Raw genomic sequence first — 14,415 nt, 5'->3', positions numbered from 1 at the left:
TATTTTCTCATAAAATTCTGGATTCTTGGCTAATACTTCTAAGTCTTCTCTGTATATGCTCTACTGTGATCACACCTTTCCTATAATGTGGTGACCAGAATTGGCTGCAGTCTAACTAGCATTTTATATAATTCTAGCATTATCTCCCTGCTTTTATGTTCTATGCCTCGCCTAATAAACGAAGGTATCCTATATGCCTTCATGGCCACCTTCTCTACCTGCCCTACTTTACTGCATTAATGGACATGCACTGCAAGGTTCTTCTGTTCCTGAACACTTCTCAGAATCTTACCATTTATTGTGTATTCCCTTGCCTTGTTTGTCCTCCCACATACATCACCTCACATTTTTCTGGATTTAATTCCGTTTGCCATTTTGCCATTGATAAGTTTCTGCAGTCTACAGCTTTCTTCTTCACTTTTAAGCACATGGGCATTATTCATATCATCTGCAAATTGCTTTCTCAAACCCACTACATTTAAAATAAAAACAAAACTGCTGGAAATGCTCAGCAGGTCAGGCAGCATCTGTGGAGAAGAGTTAATGTTTCATGTCAATGACCTTTCATTAGAACTGAAGAAAAATAGAAATGTAAGAGTTTTTAAGCTAGCAGAAGTGGGGAGGGGGCAGGAAGATCAAAAAGGGAGTTCTGTGATAGAGCGGAGGATGGGAGAGATTAAATTACAAAAGATTTCATGATACAAAAGCCAAAGAGAGTGATAAAGAAACGGTTCCAGATGAGGCATGAATGGCTATATAACAGCCATTTGAATGCAACATGAAGGAATAAGGCAAAAAACAAGCCAGTGTAAAGAACCTATTTTTTTATTTTTCTTGGCCTGTGGCTTTAAAGAACTACCATGGCTGCAGTTGAAAGATATGTTCACTGGAGCAGGGTAAGGAATATCTACAATGCTGCTATCCTGAAACATAGGGTGCCAAGAGAGAACAGGATGGTGCTGGAAAGGATTTCTGGACGAGGGGGAAACTGCCTAACAACAGCATTTTAATTGACTCCTGATTAGGTAACCAGGGTTTTGTGTGGTAACAGTTTAGGCAGAACAGCTCCGAGCTTGCAAAGAGGGAAGACTTAAAACCTCTCTCTCTCCTGTGCTTGTAAGATTCCAGTATTTCTGCCATGATAGCTAGCTGGCTATCCCTCACACCTCTGTAACCTGCTTTCTCTGAAAACCCCTGTCAAGAGGAAAAGGGTTAAAATCACCAGTGGAGACATTGAAAAAGTATTTCAACCAATGAACCACAGACTGAAAGTGCTGGGAGACCACATCATGCCATTTACAACAAACTGCAAGGAATTTCAGAATCACAGAGCAGAAGAGGCCCTTCGGCCCATCGAGCCTGTACCAACACATGAGAAACTCCTGACCTACCTACCTAATCCCATTTAACAGCACTTGGCCCATAGCCTTGAATGTTATGATGTGCCAAGTGCTCATCCAAGTACTTTGTAAAGGATGTGAGGCAACCCGCCTCCACCACCCTCCCAGGCAGTGCATTCCAGACCATCACCACCTTCTGGGTAACAAGATTTTTCCTCACATCCCCCCTAAACCCCCTGCCTCTCACCTTGAACTTGTGTCCCTTCGTGACTGACCCTTCAACTAAGGGGAACAGCTGCTCCCTATCTACCCTGTCCATGCCCCTCATAATCTTGTACATCTCGATCAGGTCACCCCTCAGTCTTCTCTGCTCCAACGAAAACAACCCAAGTTTATCCAACCTCTCTTCATAACTTAAATGTTTCATCCCAGGCAACATCCTGGTGAATCTCCTTTGCACCCCCTCCAGTGCAATCACATCCTTCCTATAATGTGGCGACCAGTTTTTTTTTATCTATTCATGGGACGTGGGCGTTGCTGGCTAAGCCAGCATTCATCCCTATTTGCCCTTGTTCAGAGGGCATTTTAAAAGTCAACCACGTTGCTGTCACATGTAGGCCAGACCAGGTAAGGAAGGCAGATTTCCTTCCCTAAATTTGGAAGATATCAATCAAAATCAACCCATCTAATTCTGTACTCTGGATTGGTGCTATTGAAATATTTTACCTCACCCTTGAAACCCATGTTTTGTGTGTGTGTGTGTGTGTGTATGTTTGTGCATCAGGGTTTAAGAAGGGATAGAGTTTAAGTTCTAGTGTTAGAAGTTAGCATTTCATATTCCTTTCTTTTACCACTAGTTAAAGACAATTTTGTTCAATAAACAGCTATTTACTTGTTAAGTTTACAAACCTGGTGCTCGTATTCTGTTAACCTAAATTAAACAGTTAGGTCGAATTGGGGCAATCTGATGATTTGGTCAAACTTTTCACATTTGTCGTGGCTCAGGGAGCAGTGGGGCTTGATGTTACAGCGCACTATCCCCACTGAGTCGTGACACCAGCAAAAAGAGAACAACAACAAAACGTGCGGAACAAGGTGAAGGCAAAGGGTATGATCTAAAGTTGTTGAACTCAATATTGAGTCCAGAAGGATGTAGAGTGCTGTGTCAAAAGATGAGTTGCTGTTCCTCAAGCTTGTGTTGAACTTCATTGGAACAGTGTAGCAGGATATGGACAGAGAGGTCAGAGTGGGAACAAGATGGAGAATTAAAATGACAAGCTGCAGGAAGCTCAGGGTCATGCTTGCAGACTGAATGAAGATGTTTTGTAAAGCTGTCACCCAGACTACGTTTGGTCTCCCCAGTATAGAGGAGACCACATTGAGAACGGCGAGTACAGTACAGTAAATTGAAAGAAGTACAAGTAAATTGCAGTTTCACTTGGAAGGAGTTTTTGGGTCCTTGGATGGTGAGAAGGGAGGTGAAAGGAGGTGTTGCATTTTCTGCGCTTGCACAGAAAGGTGCTGAAAGGAGGGGAGGGGACGTTATGGGTAACGATGTTGCGGAGAGAATGGTCCCTTTGGAATGTTGAAAAGGGAGGGAAGGGGAGGCTGTGTTTGGTGATGACATCACACTGGAGCTGGTGACAATGGTGTAGGATGATCTGTTAAATACAGAGGCTGGTGAGATGAAAGGTGAGGGCAGGGGATAACCTATCATGGTCCTGGGAGGGAGTGGAAGGGGTGAGAGCAGAAGTGTGTGTGAAATGGATAGGACACAGCGAGGGCCCCGCCCCGTCAGTCACGTTGGGTGTGCATCCTTGGTTGAGGAAAAAGAAGACATATCAGAAATGCTGGTGTGGAATGTTGTATCATCAGAACAGATGCGATGGAGGTGGAGAAACTAGGAGAATGGAAGACAGTCCTTGCAGGAAGCAGGGTGTGAGGACTTGTTGTCAAGGTAGCTGTGGGAGTCCGTGGGTTTGTAGTGAATATTAGTTGATAGCCTATCTCCAGAAATGCTGACAGAGAAGTCAAGGATGGGATGGTAAGTGTCAGAGATGGACCAGGTGAAGGTGAGAGATGGGTGGCAATTGGAAACAAAGCTAATTCAGTTTTTCAGTTGATGGTGAGAGCAAGAGGCGGCACCGATACAGTCATCAGTATACTGGAAAAAGGTTGAGGGAGGGGGCTTGAGTTCCCAGGTAAAGGTTTGCATGGCAAGTGCCCAGAAGTGCGAACTTTCTCGGGTCAATTGCGCTGTGCTGGGAATCATCCAAAAGTGTGATTTAAATCGCAAAAACTCAGAGGATTCTGTTGGGGCTGTACCAATATATCAATAGTTACTCAAAGAAGTACAAGTAAATTGCAGTTTCATTTGTAAGGAGTTTTTGGGGCCTTGGATGGTGAGAAGGGAGATGAAAGGAGGTGTTGCATTTTCTGCGCTTGCTGAAAGGAGGGGAGGGGACGTTATGGGTGACAAGGATGTTGCGGAGAGAATGGTCCCTTTGGAATGCTGAAAAGGGAGGGAAAGGGAGGCTGTGTATTAGTATTAAAGTATTAAAACCTCTTCTAACTTCTGGGTAACTATTGTAAAGACCCAGACCAACACAACCCCCCTCCCCCTCCCTCTCCCCAACCCCCCCAAATGAACCTCCAGGCCCTCGGATCCACCTTCTCCTCAGACCTCAGACCCCCAAATCCTATCTACTTGCCTTAGACACTTACCCTCCTGGCCTGTCAATGTCCCTGGCCCTTTGAACTTACCAGCTTTACGGCAGCTAGTGCCGTTAAAAAGGGGGCATAGCCTCCTGATTACACTGGATCTAGACTTCGCTGGGGCCTGCGGGGATTTTTCTGATGCAGGCCCCAAGTAGCTCTGGCGAACGGAAGTGGCAACGCGATTTTCAAGACCAGGTAAATGTGCATTTATTCTAATTTCTGCAGACCAGCACTTTCCGGCACTGATTGGAGGTTACGGCTCAATGTTTGCGAAGGAGGGGTAATAAAGGCCAGCCACTCCAACAAAGCAGAGGCAGATGGAAGTGGCTGAGGAAGTGAGTAACTGGGCTGTGGTCCCTCAAACCTGGCGACAGTCCCCTGAGAGGGCCAAGGACCTCAGGTGGGTAGGAAAGGCGAGTGGCATAATACTGGACTAGAGACTGTTGCTGGACTAGTAATCCAGAGACCTAGGGTAATGCTCTGGGGACCTGGGTTTGAATCCTGCCACGGCAGATGGCGGAATTTGAATTAAATAAAAATCTGGAATTAAAAGTCGAATGATGACCATAAAACCATTGTCGATTGTTGTAAAAACCCATCTGGTTCACTAATGTCCTTTAGGGAAGGAAATCTGCTGTCCTTACCTGGTCTGGCCTACATGTGACTCCTGGCCCACAGCAATGTGGTTGACTCTTAAATGCCCTCTGAAATGGCCCAGCAAGCCACTCAGTTGTAACAAACCGCTACAAAGCCACAAAAAGCAATGAAACCGGACGGAGCACCCGGCATCGACCTCGGCACCGAACACGACAAAGGCAATCGTAGCCCTGTCGACCCTGCAAAATCCTCCTTACTAACACCTGGGGTCCTGTGCCAAAATTGGGAGAGCTGTCTCACAGACTAGTCAAGCAACAACCTGACATAGTCACCCTCACAGAATTATACCTTGCAGATAACATCCCAGGCTCCACCATCACCATATCTGGGTATATCCTGTACCACTGGAAGGACAGACCCAGCAGAAGTGGCGGCACAGTGGTATACAGTTGGGAGGGAGTTGCCCTGGGAGTCCTCAACTTCGACTCCAGACCTCATGAAGTCTCATGGCATCAGGTCAAACAAGGGCAAGAAAACCTCCTGCTGGTTACCACGTACCGCCCTCCCTCAGCTGATGAATCAGTGCTCCTCCATGTTGAACATCACTTCGAGGAAGCACTGAGGGTGGCAAGGGTGTAGAATATACTCTGGGTGGGGAATTTCAATGTCCATCACCAAGAGTGGCTCGATAGCACCATTACTGACTGAGCTGGCCGAATCCTAAGTGACATAGCTGCTAGACTGGGTCTGCAGCAGATGGTGAGGGAACCAACAAGAGGGAAAAACATACTTGACCTCATCATTACCAACCTGCCTGCTGCAGATGTATCTGCCCATGACAGTATTGGTAGGAGTGACCATCACACAGTCATTGTGGATATTGGATACCCTCCATCGTGTTGTGTGGTGCTACCACCGTGCTAAAAGGGAAAGATTTCGAACAGATCTAGCAACTCAAGACTGGGCATCCATGAGGCGCTGTTGGCCATCAGCAGCAGCAGAATTATACTCAAAAACACAATCTGTAACCTCATGCACCAGCATATCCCCTGCTCTACCATTACCATCAAGCCAGAGGATCAACTCTGGTTCAATGAAGAATGCAGGAGGGCATGCCAGGAGCAGCACCAGGCATACCTAAAAATGAGGTGTCAACCTGGTGAGGCTATAAACACAGGACTACTTGCAAGCCAAACAACATAAGCAGCAAGTGATAGACAGAGCTAAGCGACCCCACAACCCGCGGATCAGATCTAAACTCTGCCGTCCTGTCACATCCAGCCGTGAACGGTGATGGATAATTAAACAAATCACTGGAGGAGGAAGCTTCACAAATATCCCCATCCTCAATGATGGAGGATCCCAGCACAGCAGTGCAAAAGATAATGCTGAAGCATTTGCAACAATCTTCAGCCAGAAGTGCCAGTGGACGATCCATCTCAGCTTCCTCCGGAGGCCCCCAGCATCACAGATACCAGCCTTCAGTCAATTTGATTCACTCCACGTGATATCAAGAAACGGCTGAAGGCACTGGATACTGCAAAGACTATGGACCCTGACAATATTCCGGCAATAGCACTGAAGACTTGTGCTCCAGAAGTTGCTGCGGCCCTAGCCAAGCTGTTCCAGTACAGCTATAATGCTGGCATCTACTCGGCTATGTGGAAAATTGCCCAGGTATGTTCTGTACACAAAAAGCAGGACAAATCCAACCCAGCCAATTACCGCCCCATCAGTCTACTCATCAGTAAAGTAATGGAAGGGGTCACCAACAGTGCTATCAAGCAGCATTTGCTTAGCAATAACCTGCTCACTGATGCCCAATTTGGGTTTCGCCAGGGCCACTCAGCTCCTGACCTCATTACAGCCTTGGTTCAAACATGGACAAAAGAGCTGAACTCCCGAGGTGAGATGAGAGTGACTGCCCTTGACATCAAGGCAGCATTTGACCGAGTGTGGCATCAAGGAGCCCTAGCAAAATGGGAGTCAGTGGGAATCAGGAGGGAAATCTCTCCGCTGTTTGGAGTCATACCTAGCACAAAGGAAGATGATTGTGGTTGTTGGAGGTCAGTCATCTCAGCTCCAGGATATCACTGCAGGAGTTCCTCAGGATGGTATCCTAGGCCCAACCATCTTCAGCTGCTTCATCAATGACCATCCTTCCATCATAAGGTCAGAATTGGGGATGTTCGCTGATGATTGTACAATGTTCAGCACCATTCGCGACTCCTCAGATACTGAAGCAGTCCATATCGAAATGCAGCAACACCTGGACAATGTCCAGGCTTGGGCTGATAAGTGGCAAATAACATTCACACCACTCGTGTCAGGCAATGACCATTTCCAAGAAGAAAGAATTCAGCCATCGCCTCTTGATGTTCAATGGCATTACCATCACTGAATCCCCCACCATCGACATCCCGGGGGTTACCATTGACCAGAAACTGAACTAGCCATATAAATACTGTGGCTACAAGAGCAGGTCAGAGGCTAGGAATTGTGCGACGAGTAACTCACCTCCTGACTCCCCAAAGCCTATCCACCATCTACAAGGCACAAGTCAGGAGTGTGATGGAATACTCCCCACTTGCCTGGATGAGTGCAGCTTCCACAACACTCAAGAAGCTTGATACCACGCAGGACAAAGCAGCCCACTTGATTGGCACCACAACCACAAACATTCACTCCCTCCGCTACCGATGCACAGTAGCAGCAGTGTGTACCATCTACAAGATGCACTGCAGGAGTTCACCAAGGCTCCTTCGACAGCACCTTTCAAACCCACGACCACTACCATCTAGAGGGACAAGAGCAGCAGATAGACGCAAACACCACCACCTGGAAGTTTCCCTCCAAGCCACTCACCATCCTGACTTGGAAATATATCGCCGTTCCTTCACTGCCGCTAGGTCAAAATCCTGAAACTCCCTCCCTAACAGCACTGTGGGTGTACCTATACCACATGGACTGCAGCGGTTCAAGAAGGCAGCTCACCACCGCCTTCTCAAGGGCAATGAGGAATGGGCAATAAATGCTGTCCCAGCCAGCGACTCCCACATCCCGTGAATGAATAAAAAAAAAACTTTGAGGTGCCAAGCCCAGCAGTCTGACTTTCCAGCATTTCACTGTACAACACCCAACAGATCAACGCACCTCAAAGCTCCACTCATCCCTTGCTGTCCCGAGCCAACTCTGACACTCGCCCTCATTGGAACTAATGAAATAGGAGTAGTAGTAGGCCAATTCTTATTGACAAACCTCACACCTGTTCTTCATTGTTACCATCCACAACTATTGTCCTTCCTTTCTCGCCACATAATCCATTTCTCACATTCATAACTTCCTGTTTTCTCTCCTTGTGGAAGAAGGGCTCATGCAGCGAGGCAATATGGGTAGAGCTCAGGAATAGGAAGGGAGCAGTCACGATGTTGGGGGTTTACTATAGGCCTCCCAGTTGCCGGCAGGAGATTGAGCAACAGATATGTAGGCAGATTTTGGAAAGATGTAAAAGAAATAAGGTTGTTGTGGTGGGTGATTTTAACTTTCCCTATATTAACTGGGAATCACTTAGTGCTAGGGGCTTGGATGGTGCAGAATTTGTAAGGTGCATCCAGGAGGGCTTCCTGGGACAATATGTAGATAGTCCAACTAGGGAAGGGGCAATACTGGACCTGCTATTAGGGAATGAACCCGGCCAGGTGGTCGAAGTTTCAGTAGGGGAGCATTTCGGGAAAAGTGACCATAATTCAGTAAGTTTCAAGGTACTGGTGGATGAGGATAACAGGAGTCCTTGGGCTAAGGTGCTTAATTGGGGGAAGGCTAATTATAACAATATTAGGCAGGAACTGAGGAATCTAGACTGGAGGTGGATGTTTGAGGGCAAATCAACAACTAACATGTGGGGGGCTTTGTCTAGGGAAGAGTGTGGAGATAGCCTGGATCATGTTGAGATCAAAAAAGAGGAGGTGTTAGGCGTCTTGAAGAATATTAAGGTGGATAAGTCCGCAGGGCCAGATGGGATCTACCGCAGAGTACTGAGGGAGGCAAGGGAGGAGATTGCTGGGCCTTGACAGAAATCTTTGTATCCTCATTGGCTACGGGTGAGGTCCCAGAGGACGGAGAATGGCCAATGTTGTTTCATTGTTTAAGAAGTGTAGCAGGGATAATCCAGGAAATTACAGGCCGGTGAGCCTTACATCAGTGGTAGGGAAATTATTGGAGAAGATTCTTTGTGACAGGATTTACTACCATTTGGAAGCAGATGGGTGTATTAGTGAGAGGCAGCATGGTTTTGTGAAGGGGGAGGTCGTGTCTCACTAATTTGATCCAGTTTTTCGAGGAAGTGACAAAGATGATCGACGATGGAAGGGCAGTGGATGTTATCTACATGGATTTCAGCAAGGCCTTTGACAAGGTCCCTCGTGGCAGACTGGTACAGAAGGTGAAGTCGCATGGGATCAGAGGTGAGCTGGCAAGATGGATACAGAATTGGCTTGGTCATAGAAGACAGAGGGTAGCAGTGGAAGGGTGCTTTTCTGAATGGAGAGCTGTGACTAGTGGTGTTCCGCAGGGATCAGTGCTGGGACCTTTGCTGTTTGTAGTATACGTAAATGATTTGGAGGAAAATGTAACTGGGCTAATTAGTAAGTTTGCAGATGACACTAAGGTTGGAGGAGTTGCAGATAGTAAAGAGTATTGTCAAAGGATACAACGGGATATAGATCGGTTGGAGACTTGGGCAGAGAAATGGCAGATGGAGTTTAATCTGGACAAATGCGAGGTAATGCATTTTGGAAGTTCTAATACAGGCAGGAATTATACAGTAAATGGCAGAACCCTTAAGTGCATCGACGGGCAGAGGGATCTGGGTGTACAGGTCCACAGGTCACTGAAAGTGGCAACGCAGGTGGATAAGGTAGTCAGGAAGGCATTTGGCATGCTTGCCTTCATCGGCAGGGGTATTGAGTATAAAAGCTGGGAAGTCATGCTGCAGCTGTATAGAACCTTGGTTAGGCCACACTTGGAATATTGCGTGCAATTCTGGTCGCCACATTATAAGAAGGAAATGGAGGCATTGGAGAGGGTGCAGAGGAGGTTTACCAGGATGCTGCCTGGTCTGGAGGTTATTAGCTATGAGGAGAGATTGGAGAAACTCGGATTGTTCTCACTAGAGCGACGGAGATTGAGGGGCGACTTGATAGAAGTTTACAAAATTATGAGTGGCATGGACAGAGTAGATAGTCAGAGGCTTTTTCCCAGGGTGGAAGAGTCAATTACTAGAGGACATAGATTTAAGGTGAGAGGAGAAAACTTTAGAAGAGATATGCGGGTCAAGTTTTTTATGCAGAGGGTAGTGAGTGTCTGGAATTTGCTGCCAGAGGAGGTGGTGGAAGCGAGTATGATAGTGGTGTTTAAGATGCAGCTTGACAAATACATGAATAGGATAGGAATAGAGGGATACGGACCCCGGAAGTGCAAAATGTTTTAGTTTGACAGGCAGTATGATCGGCGCAGGCTTGGAGGGCCGAAGGGCCTGTTCCTGTGCTGTACTTTTCTTTGTTCTTTGTTCTAAGGGAGTACAGAACTCCAGGGAGAGCTATTGGTACTCTTTCTGGGTATGTGTGGTGTTGCTGTTTCTCTTGTTCCTGATCAGAGGTCTAAGGTTGAGCTGCAGAAGCTGCTCCCAGAAGGCTGACAACAGTGAAGTGCAAATCAAACTGAATGAAGTCCACGGTTCAGGACAGGTGAACTGACTTCCAAGAAGTCAGAAATCATCTATTAAGCATCAAGAGAGCAATCTCAGAAGAAGTGCTTTGAACAGCAGCCTCTCACATAGTCCTGGTCGCAGATGTTCAGTTTCATTGTTTGAAGGCTTCCCAACCTGTCAGTTTCACTGAAGAAGCACTCCTCGCTGTGCTGTTACCTGGTTGACCCTGGTGAGTTACAGACATATCGAAAACCTGTGCACTGGCTGTAAAACCAGAATGTTGGGTTAAATTCAAAACTAATTGCCTGTTTGCATATTATAGTAACTTAACCGACAACCGTGTGGGGGTCCCCTGCTTGCTTGCAAATCTGCCTAGGGTTAAATCCGGAAGTGGGCCCAACTATGCTGGGCCCAAACCTGACACTTTTTTGGGCGTTTAACCCCCCTTCCTTGCTCACACCCAAAACTCCTTCCCTTGACAGTTAAATATCTGCCCTCTCTGTCAAGACTAGGCTTATGTGTTAGTTTGAAAAGAATACATTTGAAATATGATGTGGATTTGCTCCCTTCCATGATGTTTGGTTTTGGTAACCGCATCAGCAAAATGTTCAGATTTTGAACAGTGGTCTATATCAGCAGTGGAGGGATATTATGATGACCTCAGTTTAGAACTGAAATTAGAGAGCATTTTAAGTCCTGATTCTGTGGCATGACTTATAATGATTGAAATGGGAAGATATAGGTTAATAATGTACGTGTTCTCAAGTATAATTTCGTCAGGCCTGTGGAATCAGACATGACTACACATATTTATGTATGCATATGTCAATTAAATCTTTATTTAAGACAAACTTCATGTATACCAACAAAGCAGCATTATGATCTTATCAGTAACCCGTCACAATATGATTCATCAGAGTCAATATGATTTTTTGAGGGTGTAACTAGCAGGGTAGGTAAGGGGGATCCAATGATTGTAGTATATTTGGATTTTCAAAAGGCACTCATTAATGTTCCAAAGAAGAATTTATTACACAAGATTGGGGCCCATGTGATTGAGAGTAATGTATTAGCTTGGATTGCGGATTGGTTCACTGACAGAAAATGGAGTAGGAATAAGCAGGGTATTTTCAGGATGACAGTATGTAAATAGTGGAGTGCCTTGGGATCAGTGCTTTGGCCTCAGCTATTAACATTCTATATCACTGATTTAGATGAGATCGAATGCAATATATCCAAATTTGCTGCTGATACAAAGCTAGGTGGGAAAGTAAGCTGCAAAGAGGACGCAGGGAGTCTGCAAAGGGATAGAGACCATCTAAGTGATTGGGCAGGAAGGTACCAGATGGAGTATGATGTGGAGAAGTGTGAAAGCATTCCCTTTTGTAGAAAGAATGGAAAAACAGAAAATTTTTGAAACGTGAGGAACTAGAAAATGTTAATATTCAGAGGGATTTGAGAGTCCTTGTACACAAATCAAAAAAAGTTAATGTACAGGTACAGTAAGCAATTAAGAAGGCAAATGGTATGTTAGTGTTTATTGTTAGGGGGTTGAAGTATAAGAGTACGGATGCCTTGCTACAATTATATAGGGCTTTGGTGAGACCACACCTGGAGTACTATGTACAGTTTTGGCCTTCGTCCCTAAGGAAGGATATACTTTCCATAGAGGGAGTGTAGCAGCACATGGACGAGGCGCTTGCGCTTTATCCATGCGGAATCAATATCAAGAGATTTCGGAAGAACAATTTTTGTTTCTTGGAGCTGCTGGTGATCGTTTGTCTCGGTGCTCCAAAAATCAGTAAATTGATTTCTGTGATGAGAGAGCTGTCTTATGAGGAGAAAGTGATGAAAATAGACCTATATTCTTTGGACTTTGGAAGAATGAGGGGTGATCTCATTGAAGCATATAAAATGCTTTAAAAAATTCTAGACAGGGTAGATGCTAAGAGGTTCTTTCTCTTGGTTGGATAGCCTAGAATTGGGGTCATAGTCTTCAGGATACGGAGCCAGCTTTTTAGGACTGGATGAAGAGAAATGTCTTCACTTCAGGTTATGTGGTCAATGAGTATATTCAATATATTCAAGACTGAGATTGATAGATTTTGGGGCAGTAAGGGAATCGGGATATGGAGAAAGGTGTGAAGGTGGAGATAATGTAGATTAATGATGAAAAACAAAAACAAAAGTGCCTGGAAAAACTCAGCAGGTCTGGCAGCATCTGCGGAGAGGAACACAGTTAACGTTTCGAGTCCGAATGACCCTTCAACAGAATTAAGTAAAAATAGAAATGAGGTGAAATATAAGCTGGTTTAAGGGGGGGGTGGGACAAGAAGAGCTGGGTAGAGGGCCAGTGATAGGTGGAGATAACCAAAAGATGTCACAGACAAAAGGACAAAGAGGTGTTGAAGGTGGTGATATTATCTAAAGGAATGTGCTAATTAAGGGTAGAAAGCAGGACAAGCAAGGTGCAGATAGCCCTAGTGGGGGTGGGGTGGGAGGAAGGGATCGAAATAGGCTGAAAGGTAGCGATAAAACAATGGATGGAAATACACTTAAAAATAATGGAAGTAGGTGCTGTGGGACGGGGTTGAGGTGTAGGGGGTGATGGAGGAGTGGACCAGGGTGTCCTGGAGGGAACGATCCCTGCGGAATGCCGCAGGAAGGGTGAAGGGAAGATGTGTTTGGTGGTGGCATCATGCTGGAGTTGGCGGAACTCCTTTTTGTTTTTTCCAATAATTTATATAGATTTTTCTTTTCCCACCTACTTCCATTATTTTTAAGTGTATTTCCATCCATTGTTTTATCTCTACCTTTTAGCCTATTTCGATCCCTTCCCCCCACCCCACCCCCATTAGGGCTATCTGTACCTTGCTCGTCCTGCTTTCTACCCTTAATTAGCACATTCCTTTAGATAATATCACCACCTTCAACACCTCTTTGGCCCTTTGTCTGTGACATCTTTTGGTTATCTCCACCTATCACTGGCTCTCTACCCAGCTATTCTTGTCCCACCCCCCCCCCCCTAAACTAGCTTATATTTCACCTCTTTTCTATTTTTACTTAATTCTGTTGAAGGGTCATTCAGACTCGAAACGTTAACTGTGCTCCTCTCTGCAGATGCTGCCAGACCTGCTGAGTTTTTCCAGGTTTTTTGTTTTGGATTTTCAGCATCCGCAGTTTTTTGCTTTTATCTTAGATTAATGATGATCTTGATGGGCAGTAGTATCTTTCTTCTGCTCCTGTTTCTTGTGTAGGAGGGCACTGCAGTGCATTCCTACTGTATGGAAACTTTTTCAACAAGACACAGTGATTATCCATTTTTCATGTGAACCATGCCAGTGAAATTTTTTTTTTCTCCTTTGGAGGATTTTCTGCTGCTCTCTGCCATCTCATCAGTGACAGCCCTGCTGCAGTTCCCTTTTATTTTTCTGCTTTCCCAAATACTGTATTGTGTGTGTTTGAGAAGTTGGTGCAACTTTGCTGCTGATGTCTGTGCTTTAACAGCCGCTTTTCACCCAGTATATTCTTTCCATGTTGATGGCCATTCGACTTTGAGTTATCCAACTTATATGTCCACATATCCCTTTTGTATATCCATCCTCAGCATTTCCCACACAGTACAGTATTTGCATGCTATCTGATTTGTTGCCGCACAGGCTTCATTCCAAACATCCTAGAAATTGGTTAGCTACTTTAAAATTATGGTCTCAAACAACATCAACTATATTAGTATGTTTCTGAAATGAAAAGTTAAACTTTCACACAGTTACAATCGTAAAGGAACGAAAATGTAACAATTCTATGTTAATAGGTCTCTTCAAAGAATCAATTCTGCTTGGTACTGTATCCCTGATTAACCCATTCTATCCTGATATCTGACATTGATTCAAAGTTATTACAAAACAGAAGGTACCTGCTTTTAATTAAATAATTGATTAGGTATGTGTAAACCTGCTTAATGTCAGTTATGGTGAAGTTTTGTTTTAAAGTTGGACAAAAGGGCTTGGGTCAAAATTCCCAGGCATATTAACTCAACAGTTTTCCCTGAAG

The 14,415-nt window shown here is 45.1% G+C and overlaps 1 protein-coding gene and 1 pseudogene across 7 annotated transcripts in view; both read left to right on the top strand.

Annotated features, from left to right (window-relative positions):
- Window positions 1–14,415, top strand: part of LOC144684663 (protein CASP-like) — a 651,698-nt gene that overhangs the window by 122,626 nt on the left and 514,657 nt on the right. The gene's annotated exons all lie outside the window — the stretch shown is intronic.
- Window positions 11,949–12,156, top strand: LOC144685117 (U11 spliceosomal RNA; annotated as a pseudogene).

The sequence above is a fragment of the Cetorhinus maximus genome, chromosome 9, assembly GCF_964194155.1.
Source record: "Cetorhinus maximus chromosome 9, sCetMax3.hap1.1, whole genome shotgun sequence".
NCBI lineage: Eukaryota > Metazoa > Chordata > Chondrichthyes > Lamniformes > Cetorhinidae > Cetorhinus > Cetorhinus maximus.
Note: the sequence above shows the minus strand (reverse complement) of the source record. Positions and strands in the feature narration are given on the sequence as shown.